This window comes from Sorex fumeus, unplaced genomic scaffold, assembly GCF_029834395.1.
Source record: "Sorex fumeus unplaced genomic scaffold, SorFum_2.1 ptg000014l, whole genome shotgun sequence".
Taxonomy (NCBI): domain Eukaryota; kingdom Metazoa; phylum Chordata; class Mammalia; order Eulipotyphla; family Soricidae; genus Sorex; species Sorex fumeus.
The window spans coordinates 34,115,027-34,134,434 of NW_026606071.1; the positions used below are offsets into that span (position 1 = coordinate 34,115,027).

The 19,408-nt window shown below is 42.7% G+C and overlaps 1 protein-coding gene across 1 annotated transcript in view; it reads right to left on the reverse strand.

Moving 5' to 3' along the window:
• Window positions 1-17,334, reverse strand: part of MREG (melanoregulin) — a 127,648-nt gene extending 110,314 nt beyond the window's left edge. The window contains exon 1 of the mRNA XM_056111585.1: window positions 17,307-17,334. The gene's annotated coding sequence lies outside the window, so the exon portion shown is untranslated. The remainder of the gene's footprint in view (window positions 1-17,306) is intronic.
• Between the last annotated feature and the right edge of the window lie 2,074 nt (window positions 17,335-19,408).

Here is a 19,408-nt window from a genome sequence, read left to right on the forward strand (position 1 = left end):
TTCTGAATACTTCACACAAATTGAAACTCAAAAGTGGCCATGGCAGTGGCAATAGTACAACAGGTAGGGGGTTTACCTTGCACATGGCCAACCCAGGATCGATCCCCAGAACCCTATATGGTTCCCTGAGTATGCCAAGACTGACCCCTCAGCTAGGAGTAAGCCCTGGCTATGCATTCAAAAACCAAAACCAAACAAAACCCAAACAAAAAACCAAAAAGTATACAAAATATGGTCTTTAGTATCTGATATTTATTGACTCTACTTTTCTCTGTTGTTTTGTTTTTAGGTCATACCCAGTGACGCCCAGGGGTTACTCTTGGCTCTGGGCTCAGGAATTTCTCCTGGTGGTGCGTGGGGGACCATCTGTGGGCTCAAACCTGGGTTGGCTTCGTACAAGGCAAACACCCTCCCTGCTGTACTATCCTCCAGTCCCAGTATCTGATATTTAATTTAGGATGATAGTTGTGAGGTGTAACTATGTGGAACATTCAGTAATATTAACTTTGTACAACAAGAACAGCATTCTACTGCATAAATATGCCACAGTTTATTTGTCCCATTGCCAGCTGAGGAACATTTAGATTGTCTCCACTCTGGGATAATTGTGACTATGAGTCCTTTTATGGGCATGATTTTGAATATCTTGGGTAGATACCTAGTAGTAAAATTTCTGTGTCCTTTGGTAACCCTGATTTCTTTAATTTTATGAGCATTTCTTATAGCTATATCTCTATCTATCCTTAAAGATTTTTCCTTATAATTTTCTCGTGAAATAAAATTATAAGATTCACAGAATCCATACTTGATAAGTTCTGCCAAATTCCTGTTTAGAAAGATATCAATTTACATTCTTATGTTGTATGTGAGTAAATCACAGAAATAAAAAAATGACAATTTTTTTTGCTTTTTGGGTCACACCCGGTGGTGCACAGGGGTTACTCCTGGTTGATGCACTCAGGAATTACTCCTGGCAGTGCTCAGGGGACCATATGGGATGCTGGGGATCAAACCAGGGTCATCTGTGTGCAAGGCAAATACCCTACCCACTGTGCCATCACTCCAGCCCCAGTAATGACAATACTCTGAGCCAAAAAACTCCTCTCAGAATTTTCTGTGACTGGACTGGAGAGATGTACAACAGAGGGGTTACTTGCCTTGCATACAGCTAACCAGGCTTACAAATAAAAGATACTCAATAGGGTCCCCCAAGCCCTGTCACAGGTGATTTCTGAGCACCCAGTCAGGAATAAGCCCTGATCACTTTAGGTATGGCCCTCAGTAGAGAGACAGACAGACAGACAGACAGACAGACAAACAGACAGACAAACAGACACACACACCATACACACACACACACACAGGGGGCGGGAGAGGGAGAGAGAGAGAGAGAGAGAGAGAGAGAGAGAGAGAGAGAGAGAGAGAGAGAGAGAGAGAGAGAGAGAATTCTGTTATTATTATTGTTATTCTTTTCAGAAGGGATCAAATCCAGGTCTCATGCATACAAGGTATGTGTTTAACCCTGAACCATATTCCTGACCCCTGGCTTCTCTAAGATTATTAAAATAAAGATACCTTGATTTGGGGTTATTGATTACACTTGCCTGCTTCACACATGTAGACGGTGCCCTTCAGATTGATCTTGATGACAGCACTCCATCCGTTTGAAGTGATGTTTTCTGCAAGAGATGAGAACTGGCCTCCTAGATTGTGTACCACAACATAATCCTACCATAAATATCTAAAGTAGGTTTCACCGAGTTATTCACCTAAAAAGAAATATTAAAAAGCAAAATCATTAATAATCTATCTTCTCATTGAACCAAAGGCTTGCTCTAGAAGTCTCTTAATTTGCAGCCTCTCACACTGCACCATAAATCAGAGTCCTCCAACCCCTTCAATACCTATATCATAAAGCTAATGTTATTGTTGGAATGACAACTTTTTCCCCAAGAACCTGACTCACCCTGGAATAAAGCAGGTTGCCATTTATGATATTAATTTTTAAGTTACCAACAACAAAAAATAATAGAACATGAAGAAATTGGGTTATGTAACATAAAAAATATTTAAAAATCAGGGCCGGAACCAAATAAAGGGTGTTAGGAGGATCCTCCCAGGGTGGGAGATGCGTTCTGAGAGTAGACTTTAGACCGAACATGACTGCCACTTAATGCCTCTTTTGCAAACCACAGCACCCAAAAGGAGAGAGAGAACAAAGGGGAATGCCTTGCCACAGAGGCAGGGTGGGTTGGAGCAGGGGGAACGGGGGTGGGGGGGGGAGGGATACTGGGATCAGTGGTGGTGGAGAATGGGCACTGGTGGAGGGATGGATATTCGATCATTATATAACTGAAACCCAAGCACAAAAATTTGTAAATCTACACCGTACCTCATGGTGTTTCACTAATAAAAAAAAAAAATCAGGGCCAGAGACATAGTACTGTAGGAAAGGCATTCATCTTGCATGAGGCAAACTGGGATTTGATCCCTGGCATCCCACTTGGTCCCCTATGCCCATCAAGAGTGATTCATGAGTTCAGAGCCAGGAGAAATACCTGATAATGACTGGTGCGGCCCTCAAAAATACCAAAAAAGAAATCACTTAAAGAGTAAAAAAGCTTAAAAGTCAGTCAGTCTCAAGTTGCAAACACATCCATGTTTCTTGCCTCATTATCCTACCTCTACCTCTTCTTCTGAGTGTCCCAGCTGAATAAATCACAAACAGAAAAAGTTTCCTGCACAGGCTGTGTTTCTATAAGCTCCTAGAAAAGAGCCCAGGGGCCAGAGAAATAGTACAGTAGTGAGGGCACTTGCCTTGCACGTGGCCATCTGGGGTTCAATCCCAGGCATCAAATACGGTCCCCTACGGCCTGACAGCAGGAATCCCTGAGTACAGAGTCAAAAAGTAATTCCTGAACAGAGTTGGGTATAATCCTGAACCAAAACAAAATCCAAAGCACAAGCTAAGGGGACATTTTGCAAATGAAAATGAGTGAGTCAAATCTCTTGTCTGTATGTGTATTACCCCTTCTTCATAACAGATGTTGCATCGTATAAGAGTGTCTAGGAGTGACTTGAGCCTGGCTAGTGGCAGGTAAGTTGGCCTTCATTTCTTCTGCTGCAGATTTTAATCCTCTTAATTACGGGATGCAATAACCACATTGGGGCTGGAGTGATAGCACAGTGGTAGGGCGGTTGCCTAGTGCACAGCCAGCCCAGGCGAGCCGGGTTCGATTTCTCTGCCCCTCTCGGAGTGCCCGGCAGGCTACAGAGAGTATCTCACCTGCACGGCAAAGCCTGGCAAGCTACCCATGACGTATTCAATATGCCAAACTCAGTAACAACAAGTATCACAATGGAGATGTTACTGGGCCCGCCCAAGCAAATTGATGAACAATGGGAGGACAGTGAGTGAACAGTGACAATAACCACATTATACCCTGAGAAGAAAACAATAAAATTACAAGTTAACATGATTTTGCTAAATATTTTTTATCTTTTTGATTTTTTTATTTTTTGGTTTTTGGGTAACACCGGAGATACTAGGGGTTACTCCCGACTCTGCACTCAGAAATTTCTCCTGGTGGGATGCAGGGGCCCATATGAGATGCTGGGGATCAAACCCAGGTCAGTCGCAAGCAAGGCAAACACCCTACCTGCTGTACTATCACTCTGGCTCTCTTTAGCTGGTTTTATAAATTCCAAAAGTAATCTTATAAAATATTTCATCTGAAGACTGCTTCTGCTCATGTGGGAGTAGCAAGAGCTGAACTTACCCTCCAGCCAAAGCGATTTTAAAAAGAAAAAAAATCTGAAAAAAGAAAAAATGCCACCATTGGTCAACAAGAAGCACAGGATAGGGAATCTCAGGAATCGCAGTGCCATGAGTATGAGAGCAGGGAGCAACTCCCAGTTACCCTGGGTAGACCCTAGCTCTTTGCCCCACCCCCTGAAAAATGAAATGGAAAAGGAAAGAGAAGGGATACACCAGAGGATTTGAGATTAGCCAAGTCTGTAGCCTCCTAGCGTGTCCTGTCTCTTTCCTGTTCCTCCAGCAGAGGGAGGAGGAACCTTCTCAGAAGCCAGCTTGTCCTCCTGTTGGCAGAGGCAAGGCTGGGAGTCTGGGGAGGAAGCCAAACAGCTAATGACACCGGGCAGAGAGAGAAGAGAGGGACAGGAAAGGGAATTGCAGAGATCCGCAGAGAGTTGCCAGGTATCTTCAGCTGAACTGTGATCAGTGCTCGTAGGGAAGGAAATGATCTGAGAATGGAGAAGCACTCAACATGAGTACTGGGATTGAAACTTAGCACTGGGAATAATGTGTGCTCTTACCATGAGAACATTTCATGGCACATTTGGTAAAGTACTCAGAAGCGTAGAGTCTCAGAGGTGAGGAAATAGGATTCCTTTAGTAAAACTGTTCCATTGACACTTATGTAACTAGTTTGGAAAGTATCAAGTTGTTTCCAAGCTACTCCATCAGGATCACGATCATCCTGTTCATTGATTTCCTCGAGCAGGCACCAGTAATGTCACCTTCTTCCTAGCCCTGAGATTTTAAAAGAGCCATTTCAAAGTTACTTCATATAGCTCAAGAAAATTTACTAACACCCAAGGATAATAGGAGGCTCAAAGCCAGCTGGTCTCACATGCTGGGGGGAAAGGCAGCTGGGATAGAGAAGGGACCACTAAGTGAATGATGCTTGAAGGGCTTGCTCGGGATGGGAGATGTGTGCTGAAAGTAGACTATAGACCAAGTATGATGGCCTCTTACAACCAGTATTGCAAAACATAACACCCAAAAGGAGAGAGAGAGAGTAAAAGAGAATGTGCCTGCCACAGAGGTGGGGGGAAGGGGGGATGGGAGGGATATTGGAAACACTGGTAGTGGAGAATGGGCACTGGTGGAGGGATGGGTACTCGATCATTGTATGATTGAAATGTATTCACAATAGTTTATAAGTCTGTAACTGTATCTTATGGTGATTCATTCACTGTCACTGTCCTCCAGTTGTTCATTGATTTTCTCGTGCAGGCCCAGTAACGTCTCTATTGTGACAATTGTTACTGTGTTTGGCATACGTCACGGGTAGCTTGCCAGGCTTTGCCGTGCGGGTGAGATGCTCTCGGTAGCTTGCCAGCCTCTCTGAGAGGGGCGGAGGAATCAAAGGAGGATTCATTAAAAATATAAAAAATAAATTTTAAAAATTTTAAATAATAAAATTTATAAGATGAGCAGAGCCCTGGCAGCCGAAGACCTCCGGAACCATCCACAACCATGCTGAGACCACTCTCCACACGCATGAAGGTACGGGCAGAGGAACAAAGGCACGTGGGTCCTGGGGCTGAGATCTCCAAGCCTGCTCGGATCGGAGCTGAGCATCCACCAACTGCCCCCCCCCCCCCCGGTGCCATGTAATCCCATCAACGGCCAAGACCCAGAGACTATAAAACCCAGCTCCCCGAGAGAGACATCTTATTATCTCTTTCTTATGAGATCTTATTATCTTATTATCTCATTCTTGCTTTGGACAACCTGGCAGGCTACCGAATGTAACCTGCCCACACGGCAGAGTCTGACAAACTCCCCATGGCATACCCAATATGGCAAATACCAGTAACAATGATGGGTCTCATTCTCCTAACCCTGAAAGAACCTTGAATGTGGCATTTTTTTAGAATCTCAGGGCTAGGACGAAGGAGACGTTACTGGTGCCTGTTCGAGGAAATCAACGAACAACAGGATGATCGTGATCGTGAAAATGATAAACTGTCCCTAAGCAGTATAAACTGCCAGGAGCATCCCATGAATATGAGAGCAAGGAGCAACTTCTACTTACACTGGGTAGACCCTAGCCCTTTCCCCCACTTCCTGAAAAACGAAATGGAAATGGAAAGAGAAGGGATCACTATGACAATGACAGTTGGAAATGATCACTCTGGACAAGAATTGAGAGCAGAAATGAGGTAAAGTGATATACATGAGACAGTACTGCAAACCACAGTGACTAAAAAGAAAATAAAGTAACTGACGAGAGAGAAGAAAAGTGTCAGCTATAGAAGCAGGCTGAGGGGACTGGTGGTGGGAGAGAAATTGAGCACATTAGTGGCTGAAAACATACACCGGTCAAGGAATGGTTGTTAGAACATTGTAAGACTGAACCTCAATCTGGCAATCATGTTCGGTGGGGGGTGGGTGGGAGGGATACTGAGATCATTGGTGGTGGAGAATGGGCACTGGTGGAGGGATGGGTCCTTGATCATTGTATGACTGAAACGCAAGCACAAAAATTTGTAAGTCTACAACTGTACTTCATGGTGTTTCACTAATAAAAATTTAAATAAAAAAAAACCTGAACCTCAAACATGAACAACTTTGTCACTGTGTAACACAGTGATTCAATGTTTTTTTTTTAAAAAAATTGTTTCAAAGCCAGAAAAAGACAAAGAAGGCAGAAGACATATTTTTAGAAACACTGTGTGCCAGATAACAATAGAAGGCCTTAGACACCTGTGTGTGCTGGTGGGATTGGGGAGGGCAGACTGTGAATCTAGAAACTTTACCTTGTGTAAATGAATTTCCAAAACAATGGCAAAATAGGGACTTGTGCACACACGTGACACTAACATTACTGCACAAACACTAAAGAAAATCCTTCAAATAGGAGGACAATGGTACTAGGTGAAAAGATACTACTGAAAGATGAAAGAGAACCAAAAATTATCATGATGTGTGCGTATAGGTTTTCAATGCTTTGTTCGACTCCCTCATTTTCAGTGTGTGTGTGCTCACTTGTTTGTTTAAGGGGCAAGGGTCACGTCTGGCTTTGCTTAGGGCTAATATTGACTTCTTGCTCAGGGATCCCTCTTGGCAGTGCCCAGGAGACTACATGTGGTGTGAGGGATCAAATTCAGGTCAGATGCATGCAAGGAAAGTGACTTACTCTCGGTACATCTTTCAGGTTGTATTCCATTCTCTTTGAGAAACAGTGATTATTTGAAGTAACAATGCTAACACATTTTCTAAAATAACAGTGGTGGCACACTTTGGGGAGGTGAACCCAACAGGTGAGCTATGTCCAGGGAGGCGATATGTCCTGGGTGTTGGCAAGGAGCTGGCCAGTCTCCCGGAATGACTTTGAAGGAGATGTGAAGCTGCCAGCATGTCCTGGGGGCTCACAGCCTCACAGACCATCACCCTCAAGAATTCTGAGAAGTTAAAACTTGAGTCGTATGTTTCTGAGTAGTATGTTTCACTGAATATAACCAGAGCACAGGTCAATAGATATTTATTTATTTATTTATTTTTGGGGGGGATCACACCTGGCGATGCACAGGGGTTACTCCTAGCTCTTCACTCAGGAATTAGCCCTGGCGGTGCTCAGGGGACCATATGGGATGCTGGGAATAGAATCCAGGTGCAAGGCAAATGCCCTACCTACTGTGCTATCGCTCCAGTCCCAGATCAATAAATATTTATTAAACAGGACACACAATACCACCATCCATCTTCCAAGACTGCACTCTACTTGTTCATATATTTACACATACTGCTGACAGAAGAGGGACTTTAAGTGAGTCTGAAAATTCCACTTTCTTGGTGGTGAATTATTCCTGCCAGGGTTTAAGAATCCTTCATTTACTACATGACAGAAAAATAAACACTTGATCCTCGGGAATACTAAGGTAACTTAAGCTTTGTTCATGACAAAGACAGAAGCAGAAAGCGGTCATGTCAGCTATCTAAAAAGAGAGGACTCATATTAAATGTTCCTTGATGGCTCTCTGAATCCTGGAAGCTTTGAGCATTTTACTAGTATGAGAGAGAGTGATACAGAGTATTGTAAGGCCATTTTCTTTACTAGTAGAACTTTTAAGTTCTTTACTAAGCACACACTTAAACTAGGTACAAGGTATTGTAAAGAACATTGATTGCAATGCTTGGTAAGACATTAGAAACACAGTTTAATTTGTTAATGATAAGAAGCAATAAGGGCTGGAGCTAAGACAGTGAGTAGGGTACTTGTCTGTTCTGCCGTCAACATGGGTTTGTTCCCTGATATCCTATATGCTCCCCTGAGCAACGCCAGGAGTGATCCCTGAGAGCAGAGCTAGTGGTATGCCCTGAGCACTGTTGGGCATGCTCCTGCCTACCAAAAAAAAAAACTCCCAAATAATACAACGCAATAATCTGTATACAATTTATTAGTAACTAAAATCTGATATAATAATGGCAGATTTAATTAATGAACAAATACAACGTCTTAGAACATTTAAATGACTTCCATTATAGGATTGAATAAATTTTTGTGCAAACTATGGAGTGATGTATAACTTTTTTGTTTAGTTTGGGGGCCATACTTGTCTGTGCTCAGGACTTAATCCTGGGTCTGTGTTCAGGGATCATTCCGGGCGTTAGTCAAGGGATAATATGTGGTGGCAGGTTTCAAATGCAGTTTAACCACATGCAAGGCAAGTGCCCTATGTTCTATATTATCACTCTGGCCCCTAAAGTATAATTTATTTTGTAAAAAAAGATCCTTGGAGAAAGATTATCCAGAATGTAATAGCTGCAAAGCAATAAGAATGCCCATTTTATAAATAACAAAATACATCTGTGTATAGTGAGAGATTCAAAGAAAATGGCAAGGTAGGGGTTATAGATGGACAGAGGAGAGAGCTCTTTTTTTGTTTTTTGTTTATAACCTCTATACAATTTGAATTTACAGCAAAGCTATAATACTACCTAATTATAAATTAGAATAATTCTTCAAATATTTATGCTAAAAGATTTGGATAGGCTTTTTATTGTGGTTTATATGACTGACAGGAAAAGTCTGATAAACAATGAGATAAATGGATAGGAGTAAATTATGAATATGAGGTTATTTTCACATCAAAAGCATTTGGAACCTAATACATTCCCTTCCTGCTTGGGCTGACACTGACTCCTTTTACTCTTCAACTCATTTATTAAGCATCAACTATGGCTCTGATGTTGGCAACAATTTTTTTCTAATTTCTTTTTATTGAATCACCGTGACCTCCAGAACCAACCACAACCATGCTGAGACCACTCTCCACACGCATGAAGGTACTGGCAGAGGAACAAAGGCATGTGGGTCCAGGGGCTGAGATCTCCAAGCCTGCTCGGATCAGGGCTGAGCATCCTCCACCCAGATCCTCCATCTTCCAGTTGGCAGGGGTCACACCTGCCAACTGGTCCCCAGAGCCGGCCAAGACCCAGAGACTATAAAACCCAGCTACAGGAAGCGCGCGGCTGCATTTGCGGCTGCACGACATCCTATTATCTCATTCTTACTTTGGACAACCTGGCAGGCTACCGAATGTAACCTGCCCACACGGCAGAGTCTGGCAAACTCCCCGTGGCGTACCCAAAATGCCAAATACCAGTAACAATGATGGGTCTCATTATCCTAACCCTGAAAGTGCCCTTAATATGGCACTTTTTTAAAATTTCAGGGCTAGGACGAAGGAGACGTTATTGGTGCCTGCTCGAAGCAATCAATGAACAACAGGATGATCGTGATCGTGAATCACCATGAAATACAGTTACAAAGCTTTCATGATTGAGTTTCAGTCATGCAATGACCAAACACCCATCCCTCCACCAGTGTCATTTTCCACCATCAATTTCCCCAGTATCCCTTCGCCCCATCCAACCCCACTCCCTGCCTCTAATGGTAGACAATTTTCCTCTTACTCTCTCTACTTTTGGGAATTATGGTTTGCAATACAGATACTGAGAGGCCATCATGTTTGGTCCTTTAGCACACACTTTCAGCACACATCTCCCATCCCGAGTGATCCCTCCAACCATTATTGACTTAGTGATCCCATCTCTATCCCAGCTGCCTTCTCCCCCAGCTCATGAGGCAGGCTTCCAACTGTGAAGCAATCCTTCTGGCCCTTGCCTCTACTGTCCTTGGCTGATAGTCTCATATTATCTTGTGTGCTGGGAACAATTTTATCAACAGAGAAAAAAACAGTGCTATCTTGCTTCAAGATTTCAACTTGCCTTTTCTGCTTCTATTCCCTTCCTGCTTCTATTCTATACTGCATACTTAACCCTCACTGGAGTCATGAGAGAGAGAGAAACAGAGAGAAGGAGAGAGAGTGTTAGGACGCGGATCATGATCTCCCTTTAACGACAAAGAGACTCCAGAGACTGCAAACAGCAAGCAAGGTTTATTGTAAGACTGGCTAGCCAGGGTCAAACTGCCTACACAGACATGTAAGTTCGATAGGTTAGGCAAGACCCCGAACTTCTTCAAAGGAGATCTTATATAGGCCTTCACTGGCCGTTACAGCAGAGCCCACGCATTTCATGGCCAATAGATTCCTAACACCATATACTTTCTTAACCAATCCATTTAAAAGTACATCTCTCCTTAGCCTATAGATTCAAAGATCAGCATTTGTGTACATGGGCATTGTGGCTAGCAGGCATCTCATAACTCAGATATCTGGTTATCTTTCATATCCACTCGGCTCCCCGTGATTTACAGCTCAGGACACCTGCATTCCAGTGGAGGGGGATGAGGGGAGAGTTACTAGCACTGGAGGGGCAGATAAGGAAGAGTCAACAGTGGAGGCAGGATTTACATCCCAATTAGGAAGAGTCAACAGTGGAGACAGAATTTACATCTCAAAGCTTTACTAGGGAGGGGGCAGGTAAGGAAGAGTTACTAATTAGCAGAGTTTAGCTCTGGAATTTCCCTCAGGGTCCCATGGGATGTTAAACTATTAGCTTGAGGTTAAACTCAAGTTAAACTCAAGTTAAACTCAAGTTAAACTCAAGAGATGTTAAACTATTAGCTTGAGGACAAAGAAAAGCAATGGCCTTGAATTCAATTTAAAGTGTTTGAAGTCTTCTTTGACAGAACTGGGACTCCCTCTGTCTTAACAGCCTCTGTCAAACTGCTGAAGAGGCTTCCAGGTTTGTTTGATACAACCTGCTCTTGAGAAGTAGGGCATTCAGCATCCGCTCACAGAAAGGAAGTCAAAATCGCCTCATTATGTAAAACTACACAATAACCATCATTTTTAAAAGTATGCCACAGAGGTCAATTTGAAATGAAAACTAAAATATAGTCGTTTTCTCACTATCAGCAAAACTGGCCAACATTTTCTTTTGTTTGCTGTAAAAAAAAGTCTCAAGGGGTGGCCAGGGAGTGGTCCCAACGGCTCTTCCCTGGCCGCCTAGGTTCTGGGTGGACCCGGGCCACTCCTCCAGCCAGGGCGGCCTGGCCCTGGGGCAGATGGCGGAAGAAGCAAGGGCCAGGCTGGTTGATTGATCAGACGGCATTTATTCCAGTCTCCCCACTCGCCTGCCCCAGTCTCTCTGAGCCTCCCATTCTAGACTCCACTGCCACATTCCCGTGTCCTTCTGTCTATCCCGCTCATCTCTCCATGCTCCATCTCGCAGTCTGGGTGCTCTCTCTCTCTCTCTCTCTCTCTCTCTCTCTCTCTCTCTCTGTCTCTCCATGTGCCTGCTCCTGTATTATTCTTCTACATTCTTCTTTCTCTGTCCCCCTTGCTAGCCTCTCCACGATCCATCATGCTGCCCTGCTCTCTCTCTCCAGTTCTCTTGCCTCTCCAACTCCCTTATCTCGCCAGGCTGACACTGCACCCAGTCAGGTAGCCAAATCAACAGAAGAAAGCCCTTCCTGAGGACCCACCAAGTTCAAAGGGAACAACACCTAGGATATTCCAAAGTCCTTCCTGACTGCCCAAGGGCAAAATACCTCCTAAGGTGTTTTTCTCCTTTCCTCAGTCCAATAACTATCAACATATCAATACTAGTTATTTTTGTATGGACACAGCAAGAGATAACAATGAGGCTTGTAGAGCAGCTCTCCTGGGAACATCTTGCCACAGACTAGACTACAGAGCTCAGGCCAGATTAATCATTCCTAACCCTAGCCGGGTCCAAATCTAGTTATTACTTTTTGGATCATAACAGCATTTTTCCATGACCAAGCTCTTAACTTATAGTTAAGCATTATGGCACTTTGTCCCATCTCCATGCCAGGGTTAGCACATAGCTTACCTCTTGCCCTGGTTCCATCCAGTCCCTCATTGGGACCCTGCTTATGGGGGCACTAGAAAGTAAAGGAAACTGAGGCTTAGGTGAGAGAGAACAGATACCCAAGAGGAAAATATCACTGAGAGTCACCTTACAAAAGCATAGCATATACTGTCTTCTTGTGTCCATACAAAAAGGACATTGCTCTGAATAAACTATGCAAAGGATTTAGGGAGAAGAGAAAAACAATATTTACAAGTCAAAAGAACACAAAGAAAGAAGTTACAAATAAACACAGAAGAATGGGAGCACTGTGATGGGAGCAACCCAAATAAACCTAAACTACCTGAGGCTATGCAGGAAGGACAAAACAGTGTTATCCTACAGTTTGCCAAATTGGGGTTTAATAATATTGGGGAAGTAACCATTTATTCTCTCATAAAAATAAAAAGCTGAGAAACTTATACTAAAAACGATTTGTGTATTGTTTCCTTGAAAGAAATCTACAGTGTCATATGCACAAATTTAAGTATGTGAAACACTTTCTAGAGATATGCTTCATCACTTTGATTGGCAGCTCAAAGGGATTCATGGCTTCCAAAAGATTGCAAGGTGATTGTCCTATTTCAGTCTGCCCTAATGAAAACAGTGTTGGACACTTTACCTGAAGCTGACATGCATTGAATTTGACTAAGGCAAATTTACTAAGTAGGTATTGAGAAATTTCAAATATATGAAAACCTATGAAAGCCTACAAGGCTGAACCAAGATTTGGCAAAACGACTATAAAGCCTCATATTGCCCATATAAGATAGTTCTCTCTCTCTCTCCCTCTCTCCCTTCCCCCACCCCTTGTCTCATTTGGGGGCCACACTCAGAGGTGCTCAGAATTTACTCCTGGACCTGCGCTCAGGGATTTTTCCTGGTGAATTCAGGCTTAACACTAAATCATATATTCAAATCAGTGTTTCTGCTTATTTTTTTAAAAAGTTCTTTAGACAGGGATTCCTAGGTCATAAGGAGTGAATACAGTGGACACTTTGGGATTATTTTTTCCAAACTGCCTTTCAGAAAGCTCCTAATAATTACCATGATCACTTCAACAATTAAGTTTGTTTCTCATATCTATAACAGCTAATTTTTTATTTCTTTTTTAATTTTTAATAGTGAGACATCATGAGGTACAGTTGCAGACTTACACATTTTTGTGCTTGGGTTTCAATTATACAATGATCAAATACCCATCCCTCCACAAGTACCCATTTCCCACCACCACGGATCCCAGTATCCCTCCCACCCCCCATGCCCCCCCATCCCACCCTGCCTCTGTGGCAGGGCATTCCCTTTTGTTCTCTCTGTCCTATTGGGTGTTGTGGTTTGCAAAAGAGGCAATGGGTGACAATTACGTTTGGTCTATAGTCTACTTTCAGAATGCTTCTCCCATCCTGGGAGGATCCTCCCAACACCCTTTATTTGGTGTTCCCTTCTCTCTCTGAGCTCCCTTTTCCCCTAGCATGTGTGGTTGGCCTCCAAGCCATGGAGTACAATTCCTGGTACTAATCTCGGCCATTCTTGGGTGTTTGTCTCCTATTTTGTTACTTTATGTTCCCCAGGTGAATGCAATCTTTCTATGTCTATCCCTTTCTTTCTGAGTCATTTCGCTTAACATGATACTTTCCATGTAGTACCACTTGTATGTAAATTTCGTGACTTCGTCTTTTCTAACATAACAGCTAATTTTTGACAAAGGATCTGAGAATCTATTCTATAATGGAGTAAAGATAGCCTCTTCAACAAATAGTTCTGGGAAAACTGGGTAACCACGTGTAAAAAATTAAAGTTGGATTCATATCTCACACTTTAGACAAATACCAATTCATATTAGATCAAAGACCCTGAGATTAATCAGAAACTATAAAACATACTTTGGAAAATACGGGCAAAGCACACCAAGATTTGGACATCAAAAGCATCTTCAGTGATACGATGACAGTGGCAAAGGTAACATAATCCAAAATAAACCAACAGGACTACATGAAATAAAAGAGTTAGGTCTTGGCAAAAGAAACACAGGCTAAAAATAAAAGAAAGCAACTGAATGGGAAAAAAATATTCACACTCAATACCTCAGATAACGGGTTGACATCCAGGATCTCTACAGTATTCACAAAGACCAGTAACGGCAACAACAACAAATCAAAAAATCCTATCCATAAAGAGGCAGAGGAAATGAACAGGCCCTTCTCAGAAGAAGACAGGCAGATAGTTAATAGGCACATACAAAATGTTTATCCTCACTTATCATTAGGAAAATCCAAATCAAGATCACATCAATATATGATCTCACACCAGTGAGAATAGCACACAGCAAAAAACAGTGGGAACAATCTGTGTTGGCAGGTATGGGGTGAGAAAAGAACTCTCATCCACTGCTGGTGGGAACATTGTTTCAACGTCTGTAGAAAACAGTATTGATCATTCTTAGTAAACTAAGAATTGAACTGCCACACCACCCAGCAATTCCATTTCAAGGTATCCCACAGGACACAAAAACATTCATTCAAAAGGACATTTGCACACCATTATTCATTGCAACACTTTAGTACAATAACTAAGATAAGGAATCAACGCAGGTGTCCAATGAGTGATGAATGGATTATAAAGATGTGGTAAATATTCACAATGGGACAATGACATTGTGCAATATGCTGGAACCTAGATGAAACTTGAAAATACTATGTTGGGGGCTGGAGCGATAGCACAGCGGGTAGGGTGTTTGCCTTGCACGCAGCCAACATGGCCAACCCAGGTTCGATTCCCAGCATCCCATATGGTCCCCCGAGCACCGCCAGGAGTAATTCCTGAGTGCATGAGCCAGGAGTAACTCCTGAGCATCGCCGGGTGTGACCCAAAAAGAAAAAAAAAAAAGAAAATACTATGTTGAGTGAAGGCAGTCAGAAGGACAAACACTGGATAATCTCAATTATCTGTGCTATACTGAAGGACTGAACAAGAAAATGTAATGTAGTAAAGGATGGCAAGATCACCCTTGACTCCAGAGTACAGAAGGAAAAGGAGTGATAAGGGAGAAAATTTGAGGGGGACATAAGGGAAGTAATAGAAGTCAAGGCCCTGTGGTATATCAGTCACGTGGGGGAGTGGTATAGCTACATATCCAAGCCACAGCCTCAAAAACACTTAAAACATGAGATATAAACTACAACAACCAAGCTTTAAATTATCCTTTCTATGGGCCAGAGGGGCTGGAGCGATAACACAGTGGGTAGAGCGTTTACCTTGCATGCGGCCAACCGGGGCTCAATTACTCCACCCCTCTCAGAGAGCCCGGGAAGCTACCAAGAGTATTTTGCCTGCACGGCAAAGCCTGGCAAGTTGCCCATGACGTCTTTGATATGCCAAAAACAGTAACAACAAGTCTCACAATTTGTTGTGAGACGTTACTGGTGCCCGCCTGAGCAAATCGATGAACAACGGGAGGACAGTATTACAGTGCTACAGGCCAGAGATAGAACAGCAGACAGTGTATTTCCCTTACATGTCACCAACCTGAGTATGATCCTTGGCATCCCATATGTCCTCCCCAGCCCACCAGGAATGATCCCTGAGCCCAGAGCCAGGAGTAAGCCTTGAGCACTTCAGGCTGTGGCCCCAAACCCAAAATAGATGAATGAAATAAAGTGTTTCTGTTCAGGCGGCAGGCTGGGGTGGACGAGGGGAGTGTTAGACAAGAGGAAACTTAGGAACATATATGCAAGGAAGCTGACACTGATGGTAGGGGATTGGTACTAGAACATCTAAAACTCAACTATCGGGGCTGAAGCAATAGCACAGTGGGTAGGGCGTTTGCCTCACAGGCGGCTGACCCAGGTTTGATTCCCAGCATCCCATATGGTCCCCTGAGCACCGCCAGGAGTAATTCCTGAGTGCAGAGCCAGGAGTAATCCCTGTGCATTGCCAAGTGTGACCCAACAAGAAAAAAAAAATAAAATAAAACTCAACTATCAATAAATTTGCACATCACAGTTCTTTAGTAAATGTTTTCAAGTTCCATTTGGTGGGATGAGGGAATGGTAACTGGGGGAAGAGGTGTTTGGGCCACACCCAAACATTTGTTCAGGAGCTATTCCTGGCTCTGTGCTTAGGAGTGATGCACAGGACCATATGTGATCCTGGAATCTAACTGAGTCATAGCGTGCAAGGCAAGTGCCTTCCCCTTATCTTCCCCTATCTCTCTGGTCCTATATTTTTCCTATATTTTCCCCAGTACCTAAAATTTTATTAGAAAAGCCATGGCATCTCATTATGTTTTACTTCGCTTTTTTGCTAACAACAGAGTTGATTAATTTCTCATAAGTAGTCCCTGATTAGAATGTCTGGTTCATGTGCCTCGTCTAATTTGCTTTTCAGATTATTAGATCTTTTCCTTGTCTATTTGCGAGCATCTTGAACACAAAACACTCTTTTATATTGTAAATGTTTTTTTCTTCATGGCCTCTGAATGTTATTTATATTGCTTTTTAATTTAACAATGATTTACATCAGTGCCTTTCAGCTTTTTTTTATACCCGTGGGCAGGAGAAAAGATGATATTTCACAGAATGCAAAGGCAAAAAAATTAAAACATTATTTGTAAGAATAGTATATATTAATATATAGAATAACAGTGTATATGATCCAGACATACTACTTGTGAAGCAGCAAAAATTTTCTGTTGACCAAAAGCTGAAAAACATAAGTTACCTATTCCTACAGGAAATATGTATTTATCCATGCAGCTCATTATTTTTACGTTTACAAGGCCATTTCTTCACCTAAACTAAGTATTAGTTAGTAAGGTAAGTATTAGTTATAAGGTAAGTATTCACAGCAAGAGAATGAGAAAGTGTTCTTGTTGTGTTTATAAGATGGGAGATTACAGGAAATAAATCTTTCTATGGTTTATTACAACCTTCTTCATATTATACTTACAATATTTTCACTCACTTTGATTAGACAATACAGAGAATGATTCATTTTTAAAAAATTTTAATTTAGAGGTATTTAAAATGCACAAATCTTTTATTTTTGTACTCTTTTATTTTTATTGAATCACCACGAGATAGAGCATTACAAAATTGTTCATGATTGCGTTTCAGTCATACAGTGTTCCAATACCCATCCCTCCACCAGTGTCCCCAGTTTCCCTCCCATCCCTCCAAGCCACCCACCACCCCAGCCTGCCTCTATTGCAGACAGCGCTCTCTCTCTCTCTCTCTCTCTCTCTCTCTCTCTCTCTCTCTCTCTCTCTCTCTCTCTCTCTTCCCCCTCTCTCACTATAGGAAAATGCATGACTCTTAAGCAGCCAGCTGAAAACAATTCATTTTAAGCTAACAACCACAATGAATTCCATACCATGCTCCAACAGGAAACCTTATTCTAAGTTCTTAGGAAGAAATCTCTTTTCTCTCCTCCCTGTTCTAATTAGGGTCACTTCTTTCTTGGCTTTTTAATTTTGGCTTCATCCCAAGCCCCAGGTCACTGGTTCCCAAGTTCCAAGCCACTGGTTCCCAAGCCCCAAGTTACTCTAGCCTTTGCTGCCCCCTTGCTCTGAGTTCCCTGGCCCACGGGTCTTGCTAATGCACCCAGATGTAGGATCTCAGTCACGCAGATTCAGAAGCTCGGTCACGAAGGCCTTTCCGGTGATGATAGCCACTTTGTTCTGTAGCAAGCCGGCTGCCAGGCAGCTCTTCCAATCATCAGAAGAGTTCATTGCCAGGCAGGGTCTCACATCCCAGACTACAGATCCTTGGAAGTCACAGGGCGTCCCAGAGCTCTCCAATTGGGTAGAGATAAGGTATCACATGACCTGTGGACACGCCCAACACATACACCACGCCTACATGGCCTGAGCTCCTCCACCCTGACGCCTGTGACCCCCATCCACTAGCCACAGCAGCTCTGGATCCTCCCTGGCAAGAATCATTCCCAGATGTGTTCTGGAAAAGATCTGGAAGCAGAAATGAGGCCTTCAGATCTCTTCATTTACTGCAAAGGATCTAGGAATGAAGGGGGAGGAGGGTGTCCACAGAACAAGATTAACAGCCAGTTTTAAAAATAAATTCTATCCCTCTTCTCTTTCATCTCCTTTTCAACACCATCAAAAAAAAGGGAGGAAGAGAAACCCTGATCAGATTTGCTTAATACATTGGTAAATTCAAAAGAGGATCTTGACTTGAAGGGTGCAGACTACCTGCAGAAAAGATAATGATGAAAATTATGTGCTCAGTTCTATGCTTCACTCTTTTGGGGATGGGGGAGAAGTGGGAGTTTGGGCCCTACCCAGAAGTACTATGGGATTACTCCTGGCTCTGTACTCAGGGATTACTACTGGTGGTGCTCGGGGGACCATACTGGGTGCCTGGGATTGAACCAGGTCTGGACTCTGCAAGGAAAATACCCTACCCGCTATACTAGCGCTCCAGCTTAAATGCACAGTTATAATAATATCTTGATCATAATCTTTGTTCCTTAAACAGGAATTATAAGTCCTATTATGTTTGTGTGGTCCGAATGCTTTCAGCAGAACTAAACAACAGCATTCTAGAAATGTAAGGGGTGGTTACTGTAGTCCATGGGAGATTATCTGAAAATCAAGGCCTCCTAAACTCTCATCCCCTCATGGCTTATAATTCAAAAGCCATGAAGTTTTCACCTTCAGAAGATCATTGCTAAATTCTAGCCAGGAGTAAAAGAAAGATATTGGAACTTTCCACATTAACAGCATCTGGCAAGAAAAGTAAGGTGTAAGGTATTTCCACTTGAGTAATTCTGTAATTGTGCAGACTTGGAAGTAAGCACCTTATTAAATGTCAGTGCCCAGAAGTCATACACACTTGGCTCTAGGATTCTGATAAAAATGCAGATTCTGGGGCCATTACCCAGAGGCTGGTTAATCATTCACGTTTTAATTACTGATTTTCAAATTGAAAGGAGATAGTGACTTTGCTCAAAGGAGAGTAACTGGGGTCAGGAAGTGGACAGACTGTGTGTGTGTGTGTGTGTGTGTGTGTGTGTGTGTGTGAGAGAGAGAGAGAGAGAGAGAGAGAGAGAGAGAGAGAGAGAGAGAGAGAGAATTTGTGTAGAGAAAAGGGGGCTGGGAGAGAGAGAGACAGAACAGAGGTACTGAGATAGGTTTAATTAGGACAATGAAGGCACAGACAGAATCTGTGAATGGCATTTCAGAAACTGGTGTAACTGACAGAAGGTTCAACTCAAGGAGAAAAGTGAGCTAAGATGCTTTCATAAAATTTGATACAAGAAATTGGTGTTCAAAAGGAATAAACATGGAGAAAAAGA